General features: G+C 41.3%; 1 non-coding gene across 1 annotated transcript; it reads right to left on the bottom strand.

The window, feature by feature from the left end:
• Positions 1-1231: 1231 nt before the first annotated feature.
• Positions 1232-1338, bottom strand: LOC148843885 (small nucleolar RNA R71). The gene has a single exon (XR_016103951.1). It is a non-coding gene; the product is annotated as a small nucleolar RNA R71 (small nucleolar RNA).
• Positions 1339-22326: the final 20988 nt, after the last annotated feature.

A 22326-nucleotide genomic window follows, 5' to 3' on the forward strand; every position in this document is an offset into this window, starting at 1 on the left:
TTAATGTTGATTTTCCTACTGCTATCCATGATTTCGGTGAACCGTAATTGTCACGAATAATGGTACATGTAGCAATTAGGTTGATATCTTTTTTGGGTCAATTGTTCGTGACAGCCTTTGACCAATGTTTTAACATGGTTCAACCTAAAAGAATCGATGGAATAAAATTCATTAATTGCAACTATCTCAATTATTGTTATTTTGGTTTAACTGTTTTCACAAATCTTAATGCTATCATTGTTTAACATGGAATGCTATCGTACCCAGTTGAGTGGTGATAAGTGTTGATCGAATGCTGGGTTTGGTCAACTGAATTAGGAAAACACAAGATTTATTATGGCTATCCTAATAAATCTAAAGTTAAATGCTTGAATTGCAAGAATGCTGAATTGTACCTAGGATCGATGGCCAATCGATTCAACCTGAACCCTTGAACCAGAATTCGGTAAGACTGATTTTCTCTTGTTTATTTAGTTTGTTATTCTTTTAATTTTCCCACACAATTACTTTACCCATTCGGCTAAGAGATTACTGATTTGCTCCCTGTGGGATTCGACCTAGAACCACTTTTACTGCAAATATTTTATTGTGGGACTAGTAATAATTTTGAGGGCTTCGACAAACCCGTCAAAATTTTGGTGCCGTTGCCGGGGAGCAACTTTAATTTCTTAGCTATTACCTTTCTATTGTTAACCTCTTTTGTTTTATGACTCGTGCTTCTCAACAAGGTGAACTCGAGTACAATCCCGAAATTGAGAGGACCACCTATCGTTTAAGAAAGGAGGCGAAGCAAAGGAATGATCGTTCACCAAAGAAGGTGAATTCAGATTGTGATTTTCCCATCTTCGAAGAAGTAGAAAGAATGGCTGACAGAGGGAGAACATTAAGGGAGTTGGCTGCACCAATTATGAACCAACAACCTTTATGCATCACGTACCCCACTCTTGAGGTAGCCTTTGAACTCAAATCTAGTTTGATTCAATTATTACCTCTGTTTCATGGTTTCCCAGGTGAGGACCCTCACAAACATCTTAAGGAATTTCATGTCGTTTGTTCAAGCATGAAACCCCACGGTATGACCGAGGACCAGGTAAAACTCATAGCCTTTCCATTTACTTTAAGAGGCAAAGCAAAGGATTGGTTGTATATTCTCCCTCCCGGTTCTGTACGCACATGGGATGAAATGAATAGGATATTTTTAGATAAATATTTTCCTGCATCCCGGGCTGCAAATATAAGAAAAGAAATATGTGGAGTTCGACAGTTTGGTGGTGAGACATTATATGAATATTGGGAAAGTTTTAAGCAACTTGTTGCTAGCTGTCCACATCACCAAATACCCAAACAACTATTAATCCAATACTTCTACGAAGGGCTGCAGCCCATGGATAGAAGTATGGTCGATGCAGCCAGTGGAGGAGCCTTGGTGAACAAGACACCCGAAGCGGCCAGGGAGTTAATCACCAACATGGCCGAAAATTCACAACAATTCGGTGTAAGGATAGACAGTACCATTAGACGGGTTAATGAGGTAAGCCATGTAAATTTAGAAAATCAGATTTCTGACCTAACTGCTTTGGTAAGACAACTCGCTGCATGACAAGTACAAACTGCCAGGGTGTGTGGTATCTGTTCGATTCCTGGCCATCCTACGGACATGTGTCCATCATTGCAAGATGGTTTGATGCAGCAAGTCAATGCCGTAGGAGGATTCCCGGGCCATCCCCAATGAAAGTATGATCCCTACTCCAATTATTACAATCCGGGGTGGAGAGATCACCCAAACCTAAGCTACGGGAACCAAGGAGGACAGCAGCAATACCAGCCCCATTTTTTTAGTCGACAGTCCCAGTTTTCAACACCCATCACAGTGCAAGGCCAACCTTCGAATTCAGGTACGTCATTAGAAGATATAGTTAAGGCTCTAGCTACTAATACTCAGCAATTTCAACAGGAAACAAGAGCCAACATTTAGAATTTGGGGAACCAAATCAGCCAACTTGCCACTACCATTAGCAAGTTGGAGGTGCAGAGCTCCGGGAAACTACCATCACAAATGGTAGTCAACCCCAAGGAGAGTGTAAGTGCAGTGGTGCTAAGAAGCGGGAAGGAACTACAGCTAGAACCTACATCACCAAGGAAGGTGGATAAAGGGTAGGAAGAAGACAAGGTGCAGGACTCAAGAGTTAGAGAGAACGTTTCAGCCATGATCAAGAGGACCTTACCAAAAAAACATGCTGATCCTGGTATGTTCACCCTACCTTGTGTGATTGGCAATAAGCAAATCGAGTATGCCATGCTAGACTTAGGTGCATCTATCAACGTCATGCCATACTCGATTTACTATGGTTTGAGATTAGGTCCTTTAAGGGAAACTAAAGTTGTTATCCAATTAGCTGATCATTCTAACACCTTCCCAGAAGGGATTGTTGAGAATGTAATGGTGCAGGTTAACGATTTAATTTTTCCAGCTGATTTTTACATTCTGAAGATGGAGGAGGACACGATTGAAAGTTCAGCCCCACTTCTATTAGGCAGGCCATTTATGAAAACGGCCAGGACCAAAATAGATGTGGATGAGGGTACCCTCTCTGTCGAAATCGGCGGGGAGACTATTAAATTTAATATTTTTGAAGCTATGAAGTACCCAAATGAAGACCATTCGGTTGATACTATTGATCCAACTGTGCAGGAATTTTTTGAAAAAGATATGAATGAGGAGCTAGAATCGAGTGCACAATTGGATACGAAGGCCCTTATTCCACTTTTACTGCAAATGATTACTAATTTGCTCCCTGTGGGATTCGACCTAGAACCACTTTTACTGCAAATATTTTATTGTGGGACTAGTAATAATTTTGAGGGCTTCGACAAACCCGTCAAGCGGCAAGCGAGTATTCGCAGGGTGCAGAATTCTCTCTTCTTGATTTCAGCACTAAAGAGGATCTGATGTGTTTCTTGGTCCCTCTCAAGGCTGTCGCCCCCTCCTTTTTTTTTTGTTAACTTGAAAAGATCAGCTCCTAATCCCATTAGGATGTGCTTATCCAAATCATATTTGGATCAGCCTTCTCTTCTAATGATAAGGATAAACCCTTATCTTATTTGTAGATTAGATTAGCTTTATCCTAATCTTATTAGGAGGTTTCTAGATCTAAATCACATTCAGATCTGGACTCTCTGAGTGGATAGGATTAAAACCCTATCCTAACTGCTAATCCATCTTAGAATTCGCCCCTTTAATTAACTAAATTAATAGCCCAGTTCAAAATGGGCTTTAGGCCCATTAAGCTTATGTGCTCACTTAACCTTCCTAACTGCTGCCCAGTTGGGCTTCTCTGTATGGCGTGGGACCCAAGCATTGATCTACACATCAGCCACATGGGTTCGGCCCAGCCTTTGTTATAAGGCCTGGTCGAATACACTGTTAAAGACAGTGCACCCCCTGAAACCCATCAAATGGGCTCTATGGGCCCAACACTTACCCTAAGTGGTCCCTGGGCCAAGCCACCATGTAACACCCAAGGACTGTGGGCAGATGCAGCATTAGCCCATCAGGTATTATCCTCAATGGTCTTACACTTAACCTCTCAGCCCTTAATGATCATACACTGCCCGACAAGAGAGGACCTCTCCCTCGGCTGCAAGGAACAGTGTTGCACTGTCCACTTATATGGATCCCGGGAATTAAAACCTTTTGCAAACATTTTAGAAACCATAATGTATATACTTTTATGTCTCATATAAAATATACTTCGCAAAAACAAATTTCAACGGTTGAAATCGGCTGCCGGCAGTCTTGGTTTCCAACAGTGAGAGTGCATCCCCGATCATTACCTTTGTCCGACAAAGGGGCTGATCCTGTCACTATGATCACCCACTCAGATGAATTCTCGGATTGTCCCAACATACCCAGGTTTTGACGCCCGCTAAGGATCTCACTGATTGGTACATCAAAGACACCCCGATCCGACACCTAGTGCAGTATCATAATCGAGTCTAGGGGTCGGGTGTAACTTTCTTGTTTTGCCCATCAATCTCCAAGGTCAAGGGCAATACTGGAAATTTGGTCCAATTCAAAGATTCAATTAATCCCACACTTTATGTACCTAGGGTCTCACCCCGGTAGCTGAGACAAGCCACCCCAACCGACTTGGTGGCACCACAGTGTCTGCCTTGTCAGGATAGGTCTCCCCAGACCGACCCACTGGCTGTGAACATTCAAAGCTAACACGAGTCTCAATAAGTGTCCAGTTTAAGGGTATTACACAGAAACATACCAAGGGAACATGAATCAAATATGTACTTTTATTCATTTACAATAAACTCATAAAGTACATCAATTTTGATTGAAGCTAAGGGCATACAAAACTGTCTAACACTTTAACTATTTAAAACTGGGCCTTTACAGGTTGGGCTGAATTAACCATTTAATTAAATATCAATCCTCAGGCCCATTAGTGGAAAAAATTAAGGCTGACTTTCAGCCTTGATTAAACCCTGAATTGGCCCAAACAGTTTGAACCAATCTTGGTTCGAATGGGTCTAGGGTTTGATTTTTAATTAAATCCTTAATTCAAGAAAATAATCTGAAATTAAATAACTGATAAAAGAAAAAACAAAAATCAGTTAATCAGGGCTGTTCGGACACTCCATCCTGCAAAACAGAGGTTATATCACAGATTGCAGTTTCTCAAACTGCAAATCGCAGATATTGTTAGACAGTTTTGTATGCCCTTAGCTTCAATCAAAATTGATGTACTTTATGAGTTTATTGTAAATGATTAAAAGTACATATTTGATTCATGTTCCCTTGGTATGTTTCTGTGTATTACCCTTAAACTGGACACTTATTGAGACTCGTGTTAGTTTTGAATGTTCACAGCCAGTGGGTCGGTCTGGGGAGACCTATCCTGACAAGGCTGACACTGTGGTGCCACCAAGTCGGTTGGGGTGGCTTGTCTCAGCTACCGGGGTGAGACCCTAGGCACATACAGTGTGGGATTAATTGAATCTTTGAACTGGACCAGATTTCCAGTATTGCCCTGGACCTTGGATATTGATGGGCAAAACTGGAAAGTTACACCCAACCCCTAGACTCGATTATGATATTGCACTAGGTGTCGGATCGGGCTGTCTTTGATGTACCAATCAGTGAGATCCTTAGCGGGGGTCAAAACCTGGGTATGTTGGGACAATCCGAGAATTCATCTGAGTGGGTGATCATAGTGACAGGATCAGCCCCTTTGTCGGAGAAAGGTAATGATCAGGGATGCACTCTCACTGTTGGAAACCAAGACTGCCGGCAGCCGATTTCAACCGTTGAAATTTGTTTTTGCGAAGTATATTTTATATGAGACATAAAAGTATATACATTATGGTTTCTAAAATGTTTGCAAAAGGTTTTAATTCCCGGGATCCATATAAGTGGACAGTGCAACACTGTTCCTTGTAGCCGAGGGAGAGGTCCTCTCTTGTCGGACAGTATATGATCATTATGGGCTGAGAGGTTAAGTGTAAGACCATTGAGGATAATACCTGATGGGCTAATTTTGCATCTGCCCACAGTCTCTGGATGTAACAAGGTGGCTTGGCCTAGGGACCACTTAGGGTAAGTGTTGGGCCCATAGAGCCCATTTGATGGGTTTCAGGGGGTGCACTGTCTTTAACAGTGTATTCGACCAGGCCTTATAACAAAGGCTGGGCCGAACCCATGTGGCTGATGTGTAGATCAATGATTGGGTCCCATGCCATACAAGGAAGCCCAACTGGGCAGCAGTTAGGAAGGTTAAGTGAGCACATAAGCTTAATGGGCCTAAAGCCCATTTTGAACTGGGCTATTAATTTAGTTAATTAAAGGGGCGAATTCTGAGATGGATTAGCAGTTAGGATAGGGTCTTAATCCTATCCACTCAGAGAGTCCAGATCTGAATGTGATTCAGATCTAGAAACCTCCTAATAAGATTAGGATAAAGCTAATCTAATATGCAGATAAGATAAGGGTTTATCCTTATCATTAGAAGAAAAGGCTTATCCAAATATGATTTGGATAAGCACCTCCTAATGGGATTTGGAGCTGATCTTTTCAAGTTAACAAAAGGAAGGAGGGGGCGGCAGCCTTGAGAGAGACCAAGAAACACATAAGATCCTCTTTAGTGCTGAAATCAATAAGAGAGAATTCTGCACCCTGCGAATACTCTCTTGCCGTCTCCCTGCTGTTGCCGCCTTGTTTGCCAGTTCGATCTCCAGCTGTGGGAGAAGTCAAGATTGGATCTTGACATCAATTCTTTGAGAAAGGATTGAAAGGGAAGCTGTGCTCACATTTCATCCTGTTGTTTCTTGCGAAGGACAGAGTTCTTGGGGAAGAACACTACTGATTCTGCTCCATCCTGCATTGCGCCATCTTCAGTGGGAGCAGTCTTTGGATCCTTCCTTGGGCGTGAGCACCTTCGTTGGGAGATATTGCTTCTCCGTATCAGGTATCATTCTCTCCCATTCCTTTTGGTTCAGATCTGGTTCAGTTTAAGGTTCAATATTTATCCTTGAAAATATGATTTTCTAAATAGGGAATGTGATTCCCAATTGAAGGTAGAGAAAATTTTTTGAAATTCTCCCCTTATTCCACAATCTTTGGGCGTCCATGTGATGGATCTCTCATTCCCTTCAGTGGTATCAGAGCCAGGTTCAAATCTTGAACCATTCTGTTTCAGATCTGAACCTGCGCAATTAGGGAGAAGGCGTTCTACCCAATTTGCACAGATTTGGTTTTGGGAAATTTGTTCCCAAATTAGATGGGCAAGTAATCTGAAATTAATTTTAAATAAATATGATTATTATTTAGAATTGTTCTTTATAATTTTCTTGATTTATGGCATGTTCGTACAAGAGGAGATCGAATTCTTGGTTTGCGCAGGGAACCTGCGATTTTGCAGTTCTTGAATTATTTTGGGTCTGTAAATATATATATATTTTTTCTAGACTCAATGTATAGGTATTTGATCTGATGTAATTATTAATAGAAATAGGATTTCTATTTATTTTTTTTTGGATCGAAGATGGCGGTGTAGAGAAGGAGATTTCGCAGATAAGAGAAATGCTATCTGCGAGTTGCAGTTTGTGAAACTGCATTCTGTGATCTCACCTCTGTTTTGTAGGAAGGATTGTGCGAACAGCCCTGTTTGACTGATTCTTGTTTTTCCTTTTATCAGTATTTAATTTTAGATTATTTTCTTGAATTAAGGATTTATTTAAATATCAAACACTAGACCCATTCGAACCAAGATTGGTTCAAAACTATTTGGACCAATTCTAGGGTTTAATCAAGGCTGAATGTCAGCCCTAATTTCCCACTAATGGGCCTAAGGATTGATATTTAATTAAATGGTTAATTCGGCCCAGCCTGTAAAGGCCCAATTTTAAATAGTTAAAATTGCAAAAGCCCATTTCAAAGGATAAAGCTATATGGGCCGAAGTGGGTAACCCTAATTCAGCCCATATACCTAGATAATATTAATGGTTAATATTATGGAATTTTAACGGGCTTCCGATGGGCCTTATAGATAATTAATTGATTGGATCAATTTATCCCTGCATGTGATGTATGGATGTGTGATGTGCTGCGTACATGGGCCATAAGTACTTGGCCCATGCTCATTTGACAGTGGCTCTTGCGCACACCATGGCTGAATGCACATCATTGCCATGGTGTCCCTTTTGGTCATTGGATGATTTCCCTCAGTGGTGGGCCCCCACACCTCATCAAGAGGTTGCGTGCGGAACCCTAGCCAATTTAAGGCCCACCGAAATCTGGCTTTATGAAAGTCAGTGGGAGCCACTTTGGTTTGACCTAAATCAAACTAGGGCGTAATTTTGTTCCCTCCAGCTAATATGAGTGCTTGTGATAGGGAGATTCATATGATGAACTCTCTAAAGGCCTTCCATCATTAGCATGAGGATGGGTCCTTCAGTAATGAGGAAACGCACCAGAAAATGGGCTATCCATTTGCTGTTGGGCTTGTCTGGGTGTTTCATAAGATGATAGGGGCGTCATAGACCGATGTGGGAGGGGCTTCACCAGAACATGGGAACTCTCTCACGGTACCTTGGCGTTCACGAATATGATGGGTAAGCACTCAATGGACAGAAAGGTTCACCTGAAAATGGCTCTGAACCTTGTCTGATAGAGACCAAAGGGAAAACTCATATGATGAGTGGATGTGATCCTTCACAGAAAGGTGGTGGGGTTATGCAGCTGAAACAGTTGGCTCCATGCACCCTATGTGATTTCCCACATTTCCAGAGACAACCCGTAGTCTCCGTCACTGAGAGAGGAGGGAAATATCATAGACGAATAAATGGAAATGGATCATAGATTAAAATCCATATCTATGAAATGAACATGAATCAAATTAGGTTGTGGACTGATGTTTGCTCTTTTATCAGAAAATGGCAAACGGATCTTTTGCAAAACTACTTGATGACAACAAGTTGAAGGGCCCAAACTATGTTGATTGGTATAGGAACCTTATGCTAGTCCTAGCTTCTGAAAAGCTGGACAAAGTGGCAAAGAATCCTACCCCAGAGCGTCCGGGTGATAGGGCTTCTGAGGCCCAAAGGAGAGACTATCAAGAATGGGAAGAGAAAAACTCCCTTGCCCGGTGTTACATCATTGCCTCCTTAGACAACCCGATACAGAGGCAGTTCGATCAGATCGAACTTGCCAAAGACATATTGGACAGTCTCAGGACAATGTATGAAGAGCAGAATCGTTCTACTCGACAAAAGGTCTTGAAACAGTTCATGACTGCACAAATGTCCAAGGGTCAACAAGTTCACGACCATTGTCTTCGGATGATGGGATACATCAATGAACTGGAGGCTCTTGGATCCGGGCTGGACCTTGGTACCCAGATAGATGCTATCCTTAACTCTTTGCCTCCTTCCTTTAATCCGTTCATCATGAACTATAACATGAACAAGTTGAATGTCAGCTTACAAGACCTCAGCAATATGTTGCAAAGAGCTAAAGAACTGATTAGAAAGGAGGAGCCTGTAGCCATGCTTGTTGAAGCTGGCAAGACAGGAAAGAGAAAGAGGAAGGCAAAGAAGCCTCAGAAGAAAGCCACTAAGAGCAAGAAGCAGAAGAAAGACAAAGCATTGGATGCCTGTCACTTCTGCAAGAAGACCAGCCACTGGAAAAGGAAATGTCCTGCCTACCTGGAATCCAGGAAAGGTAACTTCGAAACTTGTGTTATAGAAACCAATTTGTTGGTAGCTTCTGCTTCTTGGTTTATTGACTCCGGGGCTTCGACTCATCCTTGTAACTCACTGCAGGGGTTCAAGGTAAGCAGAAGGCTGAGTGAAGGAGAAGTCACACTCTTCTTGGGGACTACTACAACTGTTGTAGCCACGGCCATAGGAACCGTGGAATTAATTTTTAGAGAAGGAATAATTGTACTGAAAGACTGTCTTTATGTAGAAAATTTAAGGAGAAATTTGATTTCTGTCTCAAAACTGTGTGCAGATGGTTATTTTGTCTTCTTTAGTAATACGATTTCTGTCTCTATGTTCAACATCCTTCTCTAGAAACTAACATAACCGAAACTACGTCGGCTGAAATCCATAAGAAGAGAGCTCGTGATACAGTTAATCCCACGTGTCTGTGGAATTATCGACCTAGCCACATTGGTGTTGACCGAATCACAAGGTTGGTAAAGGATGGTCCTTTGGATTTTCTAACTATAGAAGATCTTCCCACTTGTGAGCCTTGCCTACAAGGCAAGATGACGAAACGGCCATTTAACGGTAAGCCTGAAAGATCTACAGGCACACTTGACCTAATACATACTGATGTATGTGGTCCCCTGAGTGTTAGGACACGAAATCAACATGTGTATTTCATCACCTTCACAGATGATTTTTCACGATACGGTTGCGTGTACCTAATGAGACACAAGTCTGAATCCTTTGAAAAGTTCAAAGAGTTTAGACAAGAGGGCGAGAAACAGTTAGGGAGAGAAATTAAGGCCCTTTGATCAGATCGAGGTGGTGAGTATCTCTCTGATGAATTCAGGGACTACTTAAAGGACAATGGGATAGTATTACAGTTAGCTCCTCCTGCTACACCACAACTTAACGGTGTTTCGGAGAGGAGGAATAGGACCTTATTGGATATGGTCCGGTCGCTTCTTATACACTTAGAGTTACCCGGGTTACGCATTAGAGACTGCGATTTATGTGCTGAATCGGGTTCCAACCAAATCGGTTCCGAATACTCCATATGAACTTTGGACCGGAAAGAAACCAAGTGTCAGACACTTGAAGATTTGGGGTTGTCCAGCACACGTTAAGAGAACGAGTGCAGACAAGTTGGAATCCAAGACCAGCCGTTGCCTATTTGTAGGCTACCCAAAAGGCTCTGTAGGTTACCTATTCAATGACCCAAGTGAGCAGAAAGTGTTCTGCAGTTGTAATGCGCAATTCTTGGAAACCGACTATATCCTGGACACCCATCCTCAGGAAGTTGTTCTTGATGAGGAGAGCTCAGGAGCAGTGGGAGATGTCCCACAAGTTCCAGGTAGTGACCAACCTAGAAGATCCACTCGGGTATCCAGGCCACTAGTCCGTTATGGTTATGACCAGGATAGTTACCTGGTGGAAACCTTGACTAGTGAGGAGGATCCCGTGACTTACACGGAAGCTATGTTGGACATAGATTCCCAGAAGTGGGTGGAGGCCATGAGAGCAGAGATGGACTCAATGGAGACCAATGGAGTCTAGACTCTAGTAGATCTGCCCTCCGGGGTAAAAGCAATCGGTTGCAAATGGATTTACAAGAGGAAGAAGGGCCCCGATGGTAAGGTTGAGACCTTCAAGGCTCGTCTGGTGGCAAAAGGGTACACTCAGAAAGAGGGCATCGATTATGAGAAAACCTTTTTGCCTGTGGCCATGCTTAAATCCATTAGGATCCTGCTAGCTGTAGCAGCATACCATGATTATGAGATTTGGCAAATGGATGTCAAAAATGCATTCCTGAATGGAGATCTTACTGAAGATATCTATATGCAGCAGCCGCAAGGCTTCATTGCTGCAAGTCAGGAAAATATGGTATGTAAACTTAATAGATCCATTTATGGACTTAAGCAAGCTTCTAGAGTGTATGATCATTATGGGCTGAGAGGTTAAGTGTAAGACTATTGAGGATAATACCTGATGGGATAATTTTGCATCTGCCCACAGTCCCTGGGTGTTACAAGGTGGCTTGGCCTAGGGACCACTTAGGGTAAGTGTTGGGCCCATAGAGCCCATTTGATGGGTTTCAGGGGGTGCACTGTCTTTAACAGTGTATTCGACCAGGCCTTATAACAAAGGCTGGGCCGAACCCATGTGGCTGATGTGTAGATCAATGCTTGGGTCCCACGCCATACAAGGAAGCCCAACTGGGCAGCAGTTAGGAAGGTTAAGTTAGCACATAAGCTTAATGGGCCTAAAGCCCATTTCGATCTGGGCTATTAATTTGGTTAATTAAAGGGGCGAATTCTGAGATGGATTAGCAGTTAGGATAGGGTCTTAATCCTATCCACTCAGAGAGTCCAGATCTGAATGTGATTCAAATCTAGAAACCTCCTAATAAGATTAGGATAAAGCTAATCTAATCTGCAGATAAGATAAGGGTTTATCCTTATCATTAGAAGAGAAGGCTGATCCAAATATGATTTGGATAAGCACCTCCTAATGGGATTAGGAGCTGATCTTTTCAAGTTAAAAAAAGGAAGAATGGGGTGGCAGCCTTGAGAGAGACCAAGAAACACATCAGATCCTCTTTAGTGCTGAAATCAAGAAGAGAGAATTCTGCACCCTGCGAATACTCTCTTGCCGCATCCTTGCTCTTGCCGCCCTGTTTGCCAGTTCGATCTCCAGCTGTGGGAGAAGTCAAGATTAGATCTTGACATCAATTCATTGAGAAAGGATTGAAAAGGAAGCTGTGCTCACGTTCCATCTTGCTGTTTCTTGCGAAGGACAGAGTTCTTGGGGAAGAACACTACTGATTCTGCTCCATCCTACACTGCGCCATCTTCAGTGGGAGCAGTCTTTGGATCCTTCCTTGGGTGTGAACACCTTCGTTGGGAGATATTGCTTCTCCATATCAGGTATCATTCTCTCCCATTCCTTTTGGTTCAGATTTGGTTCAGTTTAAGGTTCAAGATTTATCCTTGAAAATATGATTTTCTAAATAGGGAATGTATTCCCAGTTGAAGGAAGAGAAAAATTTTTGAAATTCTCCCCTTATTCCGCAATCTTTGGGCGTCCATGTGATGGATCTCTCATTTCCTTCAGATATCGAATCTCCCATCTGCGAAATCTCCTTCTCTGCGCCACCATCTTCGATCCAAAATTAAAAATAAATAGAAATCCTATTTCTGTTAATTATTACATCAGATCGAATGCCTATACATTGAGTCTAAAAATAAAAAAAAATTATTTACAGACCAAATGTAATAAAGAAATTCAATAAACTGCAAATCTTGCAGTTCTCCCTGTTTAAACCAAGATTTCGATCTCCTCTTGTACGAACAGCCCTTAAATTAAGAAAATTATAAAGAATTATTCTAAATAATAATCAGATTTATTTAAAATTAATTTCAGATTATTTGCCCAACTATTTTGGTAACAAATTTCCCAAAACCCATATCTGCACAAATTGGGTAGAACGCCTTCTCCCTATTTGCGTAGGTTCAGATCTGAAACCGAATGGTTTAAGATTTGAACCTGGCTCTGATACCACTGAAGGGATAGGAAATCCATTACATGGATGCCCAAGATTGCGGAATAAAGGGGGCGAATTTCAAAAATTTTTCTTTCCCTTCAACTGGGAATCGAATTCCCGATTTAGAAAATCATATTTTCAAGGATCATTCTTGAACCAAAACTGAACCAGATCTGAACCAAAAGGAGTAGAGAGAGATAATACCTGATACAGAGAAATAGTATCTCTCAATGGAGGTGTTCACGCCCAAGGTAGAATCCAAAATCTGCTCCCATTGAAGATGGCGCAGTGTAGGGTGGAGCAGAATCAGCAGTGTTCTTCCCAAGAACTTGATCTTTCCAAAGAATCACCTGGACGGCTTGTGAATACAACTCCTACCAATCTTTTCTACAAAAGATTGGAATCAAGATCCAATCTTAATTCTCCCAAGCAATGGAGATCGAACTACTATAGGCAGCAGCTGCAGGAAGGAGGCGGCAAGAGAGTATTTGCAAGGTGCAATATTCTCTCTTCTGTGATCTCAGCTCTGAAGACAAGACAGTTGGTTGTCTGTTGTGATGTGTCTAAAGGCTACTGCCCCCTCTTCCTTTTATAGACTTAAAGGGATCAGCTCCTAATCCCATTAGGAGTTGCTAATCCAAATCATATCAGGATTAGAAGTCCCTTTAAGATAAGGGATAATCCTTATCTTATCTGCAGATTAGATCAGCCAGCTCCTAATCTAATTAGGAAGTTTCCAAATCTAAATCTCATTTAGATCTTGGACTCTTTGAGTGGATAGGGTGTGGGCCCAATCCTATCAGTTGATCTTATCTCAGAATTCACCCCTTAAAGACTAATCAAATTAGCCCAGTTCGAAATGGGCTTAAGGCTCATTTAGGGTTATGTATTCATTAAGCCTTCCAAGCTGCTGCCCAGTTGGGCTTCCTTGTATGGCGTGGGACCCAAACATTGATCTACACATCAGCCACATGGGTTCAGCCCAACCTTTGTTACAAGGCCTGGCCGAATACACTGTTATGAACAGTGCACCCCCTGAAACCCATCAGATGGGCTATATGGGCCCAACACTTACTGATGAGACCAAAATGAACCCTAATTTTATCCCTTAATATTCACTCTTTTACATTTATTTAGCACTTAAATGGACTCATTACTCTTGTATTTCGATTCAGGGCAATAAAAAAGGCAATTGGAAGAAAACAGGGTAAATCGGGTGATTTTGCACAGTTTCGGCGACAGTCAGTAATCTGGGCCTAACACTCAATTCCGGACACCGAATTGGACAATTCAAGAAGCATTAGAAAGATGAAAGGAAGGCCCACAACTTTTATGTTTTGGGTTTTGACAGATTCGGCTCGCATCAAGTACGACAATGAGCCCGAAGTCGGAGCAAGTTCGCAGCTAGGCCCATTTCACAACTTAAGCCCAACTCGCAGAAGTACCTTGAAGCAGCCCAACTCGAACTCAAGAGTTAAGAGTCCGAATTTCGAATGTAATCTCCAAAGAGAGAGTTTTATCAGATCTAAATTCTTGAATGTAATCCTAGAGAGATAAGAAGATTGAGATTAGAGCATTAGATAAGAGATAGGATAGGATTAGTTCAAAGATGATAAGATCAAGACTCCCCAAGGATAAGATGATCTCCTAGAAGAAGTTGGAAAACAGCCCTCTCCTTTGGCTATATAAAGAGGGGGGTGAACCAGCTCTAGCAATCACTCAATCATCCAGCAATCAAGCATCAAGCAACTCAAGAAGATCAGTTCAGCCATGGAGAAGCAAAGCATGGAGATTGCGCAGATCATGAGCAGCTAAGCTTTTTTTTCTGGTTCAAGGGGGGAGGTTCGATTGTGTCATTTTGAGGTTCTGTAGTTACTTTATTTTCTTTCTTTTTAATTCAAGTATTCATTGGTTCTTGTGCACATTTTTATTGGATGTTAATTTTAATTAGTCTGACAAATTGAATTAATGTTGATTTCCTACTGCTATCCATGATTTCGGTGATCCGTAATTGTCACGAATAATGGTACGAGTAGCAATTAGGTTGATATCTTTTTGGGTCAATTGTTCGTGACAGCCTTTGACCAATGTTTTAACATGGTTCAACCTAAAAGAATTGATGGAACAAAATTTAGTAATTGCAACTATCTCAATTATTGTTATTTTGGTTTAACTGTTTTCACAAATCTTAATGCTATCATTGTTTAACATGGAACACTATCGTACCCAGTTGAGTGGTGATAAGTGTTGATCGAATGCTGGGTTTGGTCAACTGAATTAGGAAAACACAAGGTTTATTATGGCTATTCTAATAAATCTAAGGTTAAATGCTTGAATTGCAAGAATGCTGAATTGTACCTAGGATCGATGGCCAATCGATTCAACTCGAACCCTTGAACCAGAATTTAGTAAGATTGATTTTCTCTTGTTTGTTTAGTTTGTTATTCTTTTAATTTTAGTTATTTAATTTTCCCACACAATTACTTTACCCATTCGGCTAAGAGATTATTGATTTGCTCCCTGTGGGATTCGACCTAGAACCACTTTTACTGCAAATATTTTATTGTGGGACTAGTACTAATTTTGAGGGCTTCGACAAAACCGTCACTTACCCTAAGTGGTCCCTGGGCCAAGCCACCTTGTAACACCCAGGGACTGTGGGCAGATGCAAGATTATCCCATCAGGTATTATCCATAATGGCCTTACACTTAACCTCTCAGCCCATAATGATCATACACTACCCGACAAGAGAGGACCTCTCCCTCGGCAGCAAGGAACAGTGTTGCACTCTCTCAAGTATGGATCCCGAGAATTAAAACCTTTTGCAAACATTTCGAAACCATAATATATATACTTTTATATCTCATATAAAATATATTTTGCAAAACAAATCTCAACGATTGAAATCGGCTGCCGACAGTCTTGGTTTCCATTAGTGAGAGTGCATCCCCGATCATTACCTTTGTCCAACAAATGGGCTAATCCTGTCACTATGATCACCCACTCAGATGAATTCTCAGACTTCCCAACATACCCAGGTTTTGACCCCCGCTAAGGATCTCACTGATTGGTACATCAAAGACAGCCCAATCCGACACATAGTGCAGTATCATAATCGAGTCTACGGGTCGGGTGTAACTTTCCAGTTTTGCCCATCAATCTCCAAGGTCCAGGGCAATACTGGAAATCTGGTCCCGTTAAAGATTCAATTAACCCCACATTGTGTGTGTGCCTAGGGTCTCAGCCTGGTAGCTGAGACAAGGCACCCCAACTGACTTGGTGGCACCACAGTGTCAGCCTTGTCCAGATAGGTCTCCCCAGACCGACCCACTGGCTGTGAACATTCTAAACTAACACAAGTCTCATTAAGTGTCCAGTTTAAGGGTATTACACAGAAACATACCAAGGGAACATAAATCAAATATGCACTTTTATTCATTTACAATAAATTCATAAAGTGCATCATTTTGATTGAAGCTAAGTGCATACAAAACTGTCTAACACCGCCCCCCTCTTTATATAGCTTTAGGAGGAGAGGCTCTCTCCAACTCCTTCTAGGAGATTAACCTCAAATTAGAAAGTCCTAATCCATTTTGAACTAATCCTATCCTATCTCTTATCTAGTGATCTAATCCAATCTTCTTATCTTGATAGGATTACATTCAAGACTTTAGATCTAATAAGACTCTCTCTCTGGAGATTACATTCAAAATTGGGACTCTTGGTTCTTGAATTCGAGTTGGGCTGCTTGATAACTTGGGCTACTTCAAGGTTCTTCTATGAGTTGGGCTTCAGCTGTAAAATGGGCTTGGCTGCGAATTTGCTCCGACTTCAGGCCTAGTTTCGTATTCGATGTGGACTGAATATGTCAAAACCCTAATACATAAAAGTTGTGGGCCTTTCTTTTAGATTTCTGATGCCTCCTGAATTGTCCAATTTGGAGTCTAGAATTGAGAGTTATGCCCACATTACTGACTGTTTCCGAAACTGTGCAAAATCACTCGAATTGCCCTATTTTCTTCCAATTGCCTTCTTTCTTGCCCTGAATCTAAGTAACAAAGTAATGAGTCCATTTAAGTGCTAAATAAATGTAAAATAGTGAATATTATGGGATAAAAATAGGGTACTTTTTAGTCTCATCACCGTTCATCATGAACTATATTATGAATAAGCTAAATGTCAGCATTCAGGAATTCAGCAATATGTTGCAGAGGGCCGAAGAACTGATCAAGAAGGATGTGCCCCTATCCATGCTTGTTGAAACTGGCAAGAAGGGCAAGAAGAGGAGGGCAAAGAGCTAGCCCTAGAAGAAGGCCACCAAACCCAAGAAACTGAGGAAAAATAAGGCATCAGATGCCTGTCATTTTTGTAAGCAGACCGGCCACCAGAAAAGAAATTGTCCTCAATACCTGGAATCCAGGAAAGGTAATTTCAAATCCTATGTCGTAGAAACCAATTTGTTGGTAATTTCTGCATCCCGGTGTATTGACTCTAGGGCTTTAACTCATGCTTGTAACTCACTATAGGGGTTCAAGGTAAGCAGAAGGTTGAGTGAAGGAGAGGTGACACTTTTCTTGGGGACTTCTGCAAGTGTTGCAGCTATGACCATAGAAACCGTAGAATTAATTTTCAGAGAATGATCAATTGTGCTGAAAGATTGTCTTTATGTACAAAATTTGAGAAGAAATCTGATTTTTGTTTCAAAACTATGTGCGATTGGATATTCTATCTTCTTTAGTAATACGATTACTATTAAGAGAAACAACAAATTCATCGCATATGGAGAACTTGAGAATGGTCTCTATGTTGGACAGTTTTTGTATGCCCTTAACTTCAATCAGTTTTGATGTACTTTTGATATTTAATGTAAATAAATGAAGTACATGTTTGATTCATGTTGTGTGGTATACTTCTGTGTAAGACCCTAAAACTGGACACTTATTGAGACATGTGTTGGTTTTAAACGTTCACAGTCGTTGGATAAGTCTGGGGAGATTTATCCTACCAAGGCTGACACTGGTGTACTACCAACTGTTGGGGTGGCCTGTCTCAGCCGCCAGGGTGAGACCCAAGGCACATGCAGTGTAGGATTAATTGAACCCTTGAACCAGACCAGACTTCTGGTATTGCCCTGGACCTTGGAGATTGATGGGCAAAACTAGAAAGTTACACCTAACCCCTAGACCCGATTATAGTACTGCACTAGGTGTCGAATTGGACTATCTTTGATATGCCAATAAGTGAGATCCTTAGCGGTGGTCAAAACCTAGGTTTGTTGGGATAGTCTGAGAATTCATCTGAGTGGGTGATCATAATGATGGGATCATTCCCTTTGTTAAACAAAGGAAATGATCGGGGATGCACTCTCTTTGATGAAACCAAACTAACGGCAGTTGATTTCAATCGTTGGAATTTTGTTTTGCAAAATTTATATATATGATATATATTTAAGTATGGTTTCAAGATGTTTTCAAATGGTTTTAATTCTCAGGATCTATGTAAGTATAGAGTGCGGCACTATTCCTTGCAGCCGAGGGAGAGCTCCTCTCTTGTCGGGCAGTGCTTGATCATTATGGGCTGAGAGGTTAAGTGTAAGGCCATTTGGGATAACACCTAATGGGCTAATCTTGCACTTGTCCACAGTCCTTGTGTTTTTTATAAGATGGCTTGGCCTAGGGACCACTTAGTGTAAGTGTTGGGTCCATAGGGTCCATATGATGGGCTCAAGGGGTTTACTGGGCTCTCTAGTGAATTCGGCCAGGCCTTGTAACAAAGGCTGGGCTGAACCCATGTGGCTGGTGTGTAGATCAATGCTTGGGTTCCACGCCATACAAAGAAGCCCAACTAGGCAGTAGTTTAGAAGACTTTTGAGCACATAACCTTTTTGGGCCTAAAACCCATTTAAAACTGGGCTGATTTGATCAGTCATTATTAAGGGGGGGATCTGAGATTAGGATGAGCCCAAAAGCTTATCTAATCTGTAGATAGGATTAAGAAGAGTCCTAATCCAAATACAGATTTGGATAAGGGGCAACTCCTGATGTGATCAAGAAACCTTTTCTTAATCATTAAGAAACTAGAAGAAACCCTAATCAAATTACAAGAATTCGAACCCTAGGGAGACAAAACACACTCTACAGTTTTGTGAGATTGGATCTCAGAAACCCTAGAGAAAAGAAAAGCAGTTCGTCCATCTATTTCTCTAGCTCCCTCCTGTTGCAGCCACCATCCATCTGTCACAGTTCATTTTCTCTATCAGAGAAAGATCAAGAATAGTTCTTGATATCAGTCTTTGTTGAAAGGCTGATTCGGTTTGGTGCTCATTGTCATCCAAAGGATTCTTGTGAAGGATTCGGTGTGTAGGACACAGCCTGCTGGTTCTGTTCACAGTTGCTGTGTCATCTTCAGTAGGAGCAGATCTTGGTTCCTTCTTTGGGCGTGAACACCAACTTTGGGAGAAAATTTTTCTCTAGATCAGGTATAATTACTCCCTTCACTTTTGGTTCAGATCTGGTTCGGTTCTAGTTCAAGTAGGATCCTTGAATCTTGATTCTAAATTTAGGGAATGCGATTCCCATTTGAAAGGCAGGTAGAAAATTTTTGAAATTCGCCCACCGATTCTGCAATTGTTTTGGTGTCCATACAATGGATTCTACCATCCCTTTCAGTGGTATCAGAGCCACAAGGTTTGAATCTTGAACCAAGAATTCAGATCTGAACCTACGCAATTCGGTAGAAGCTGTTCTATCCGGGTGTTGCGCAGTTTGCTGTTTTTTTTCAAGAAAATGTTTCTTGTTGAGGGCAATTGATCTGAAATTAATTATATTTAAATCTGAAATTTATTTAGAATGGTTCTTGATTTATTTCTTTATTTAATGGATTGTTCGTACCCGGAGATCAAAGTGCGAAGTTGGCGCAGATTGTCTACGCATTCCTTTTGTAATTTCTATTCAATTTGGTCTATAAAATAATTATTTTTTTATTATTTTATTTTTCTAGACTGAATGTATAAGATTCAATCAAGGATGTAATTAATTAATGGAAATAGGATTTCTATTTTATTTTCTTGATTGAAGAAGATGACGACGCTGGAGATTTGCAGATGGAGGGATCAAATTCTGTGTTTTGCAGTTTATGAAACTACAACCCTTGTGACTAACTTCTATTTTGCAAGTGGGGTGAATAGTCCATATCTGATTTATGATTGTCTAAAAATCAGAAAAATTAATTTTAGATATTTTCTTAATTAATTCTTGAATTGAAAATCAGTTTCGGACCATCTCGGACCAGATTGGACCAAATTTGTTTGGACCGAATCTAGGGTTCGAAAGGGGACTGTTCTTAGTCCACTTTTCTCACACTATTAGGCCCAAATCTGATGTTCAATTGTAGGGTTTAATTCAGCCCAACCTGTAAAGCCCAATTTTAAAAGGTTAAAACTGCAAAAGCCCATTTTGTGAGAAAAGCTATATGGGCCGAACTGCTAACTGCTATTCAGCCCATATACCTAGATGATATTAATTGTTAATATTGTGTTTTTGTTGGGCTGATTAATGGGCTTTAATGCTAGTGATTGATTGGATCAATTCTTCCATATCATGTGATGTGTGGATGTTTGATGTGCTGTGACCATGGGCCATAAGCACTTGGCCCATGATGAATCGTTAGTGGCTCTTGCGCACACCATGGCTGAATGTACATCATTGCCATAGTGTCCCATAAGGTCATTGGATGATCCCTCCTTGCTTGGTGGGCCCCACAACCCTAAAAAGGAAAGCATGCAAAAACCCTAGCTGATTTAGGCCCAACAAAAATCTGACTTTATGAAAGTCAGTGGGAGCCACTTTGGTTTGACCTAAACTAGAACTAGGGCGTAATTTTGTTCCCTTCGATAATATGAGTGCATGTGATAGGGAGATCCATATGATGGACTCTCTAAAGGCCTTTCATCATTAGCACGATGATGGGTCCTTCAGTAATGAGGAAACGCACCATAAAATTGGGTTATCCATTTGTTGTTGGGTCTGTCAGAGTGTTTTATAAGATGATAGGGGCACCATAGATCGATGTGGGAGGGGCTTCCCCAGAAAATGGGAACTCTCTCACAGTACCTTGGCATAATGTGAATATGATGGGTGAGCACTCACTGGCGTAATGTGAATTTGTGAGATAGGATCTCAGAAACCCTAGAGAAAAGAGAAGCAGTTTGCCATCTATTTCTCTAGCTCCCTCCTGTTGCAGCTGCCATCCATCTGTCACAGTTCATTTTCTCTGTTAGAGAAAGATCAAGAATAGTTCTTGATATCAGTCTTTGTTGAAAGGCTGATTCAGTTTGGTGCTCATTGTCATCCAAAGGATTCTTGTGAAAGATTTAGTGTGTAGGACGCACCCTGCTAGTTCTGTTCTACAATTGTTGTGTCATCTTCAGCAGGAGCAGATCTTGGTTCCTTCTTTGGGCGTGAACACCAACATTGGGAGAAATTTTTTCTCTGGATCAGGTATAATTACTCCCTTCACTTTTGGTTCAGATCTGGTTCGGTTCTGGTTCAAGTAGGATCCTTGAATCTTGATTATAAAATTAGGGAATGCGATTCCCATTTGAAAGGCAGGTAGAAAATTTTTGAAATTCACCCACCTATTCCGCAACTGTTTTGGCATCCATACGATGGATCCTACCATCCCTTTCACTCTATGTTCTGCATCCTTCTCTAGAAACTAACATAGCCAAAACTACGACGGCTGATATCCCCAAGAAAAGAATCCATGATACAGTTAATCCCACGTGCCTGTGGCATTACCGACTTGGCCATATCAGTATTGGTCATATCACAAGGTTGGTAAAGGATGGTCCTTTGGATATTCTAACTGTATAAGATCTTTCCACTTGTGAGCCTTGTCTTCAGGGTAAGATGACAAAATGACCATTTAATGTTAAGCCTGATAATTGTACAAGCATGCTTGACCTTATACATACTGATGTATGTGGTCCCCTGAGTGTTAAGACTCGTAACCAGCACGTGTATTTCATTACATTTAGTGATGATTATTCTTGGTATGGTTATGTTTACCTAATGACACACAAGTCCAAATCCTTTGAAAAGTTCAAGGAGTTCAGACAAGAGGTCGAGAAACTATTAGGGAGAGAAATTAAGACCCTTCAATCAGATCGAGGTGGCAAGTATCTCTCTGATGAATTCAAAGACTACTTGAAGGTCAACAGGATAGTATCACAGTTAGCTCCTCCTGCTACACCACAACTTAATAGTGTTTCAGAGAAGAGGAATAGGACCTTATTGGATATGGTCCGGTCACTTCTCGTACACTCAGAGTTACCGACATCCTTTTGGGATTACGCATTAGAGACTGTGATATACGTGCTGAATCGGGTTCCAACCAAATTGGTTCCGAATACTCTATATGAACTTTGGACCGGAAAGAAACCAAGTGTCAAACACTTGAAGATTTGGGGTTGTCCAACACACGTTAAAAGGATGAGTGCGGACAAATTGGAATCCAAGACCAGCCGTTGCCTATTTGTAGGCTACCCAAGGGCTTTGTGGGT

This window comes from Nelumbo lutea, chromosome 8 (assembly GCF_056320005.1).
Source record: "Nelumbo lutea isolate HS-2025 chromosome 8, American lotus-T2T, whole genome shotgun sequence".
In the NCBI taxonomy this organism is placed as follows: Eukaryota; Viridiplantae; Streptophyta; class Magnoliopsida; order Proteales; family Nelumbonaceae; genus Nelumbo; species Nelumbo lutea.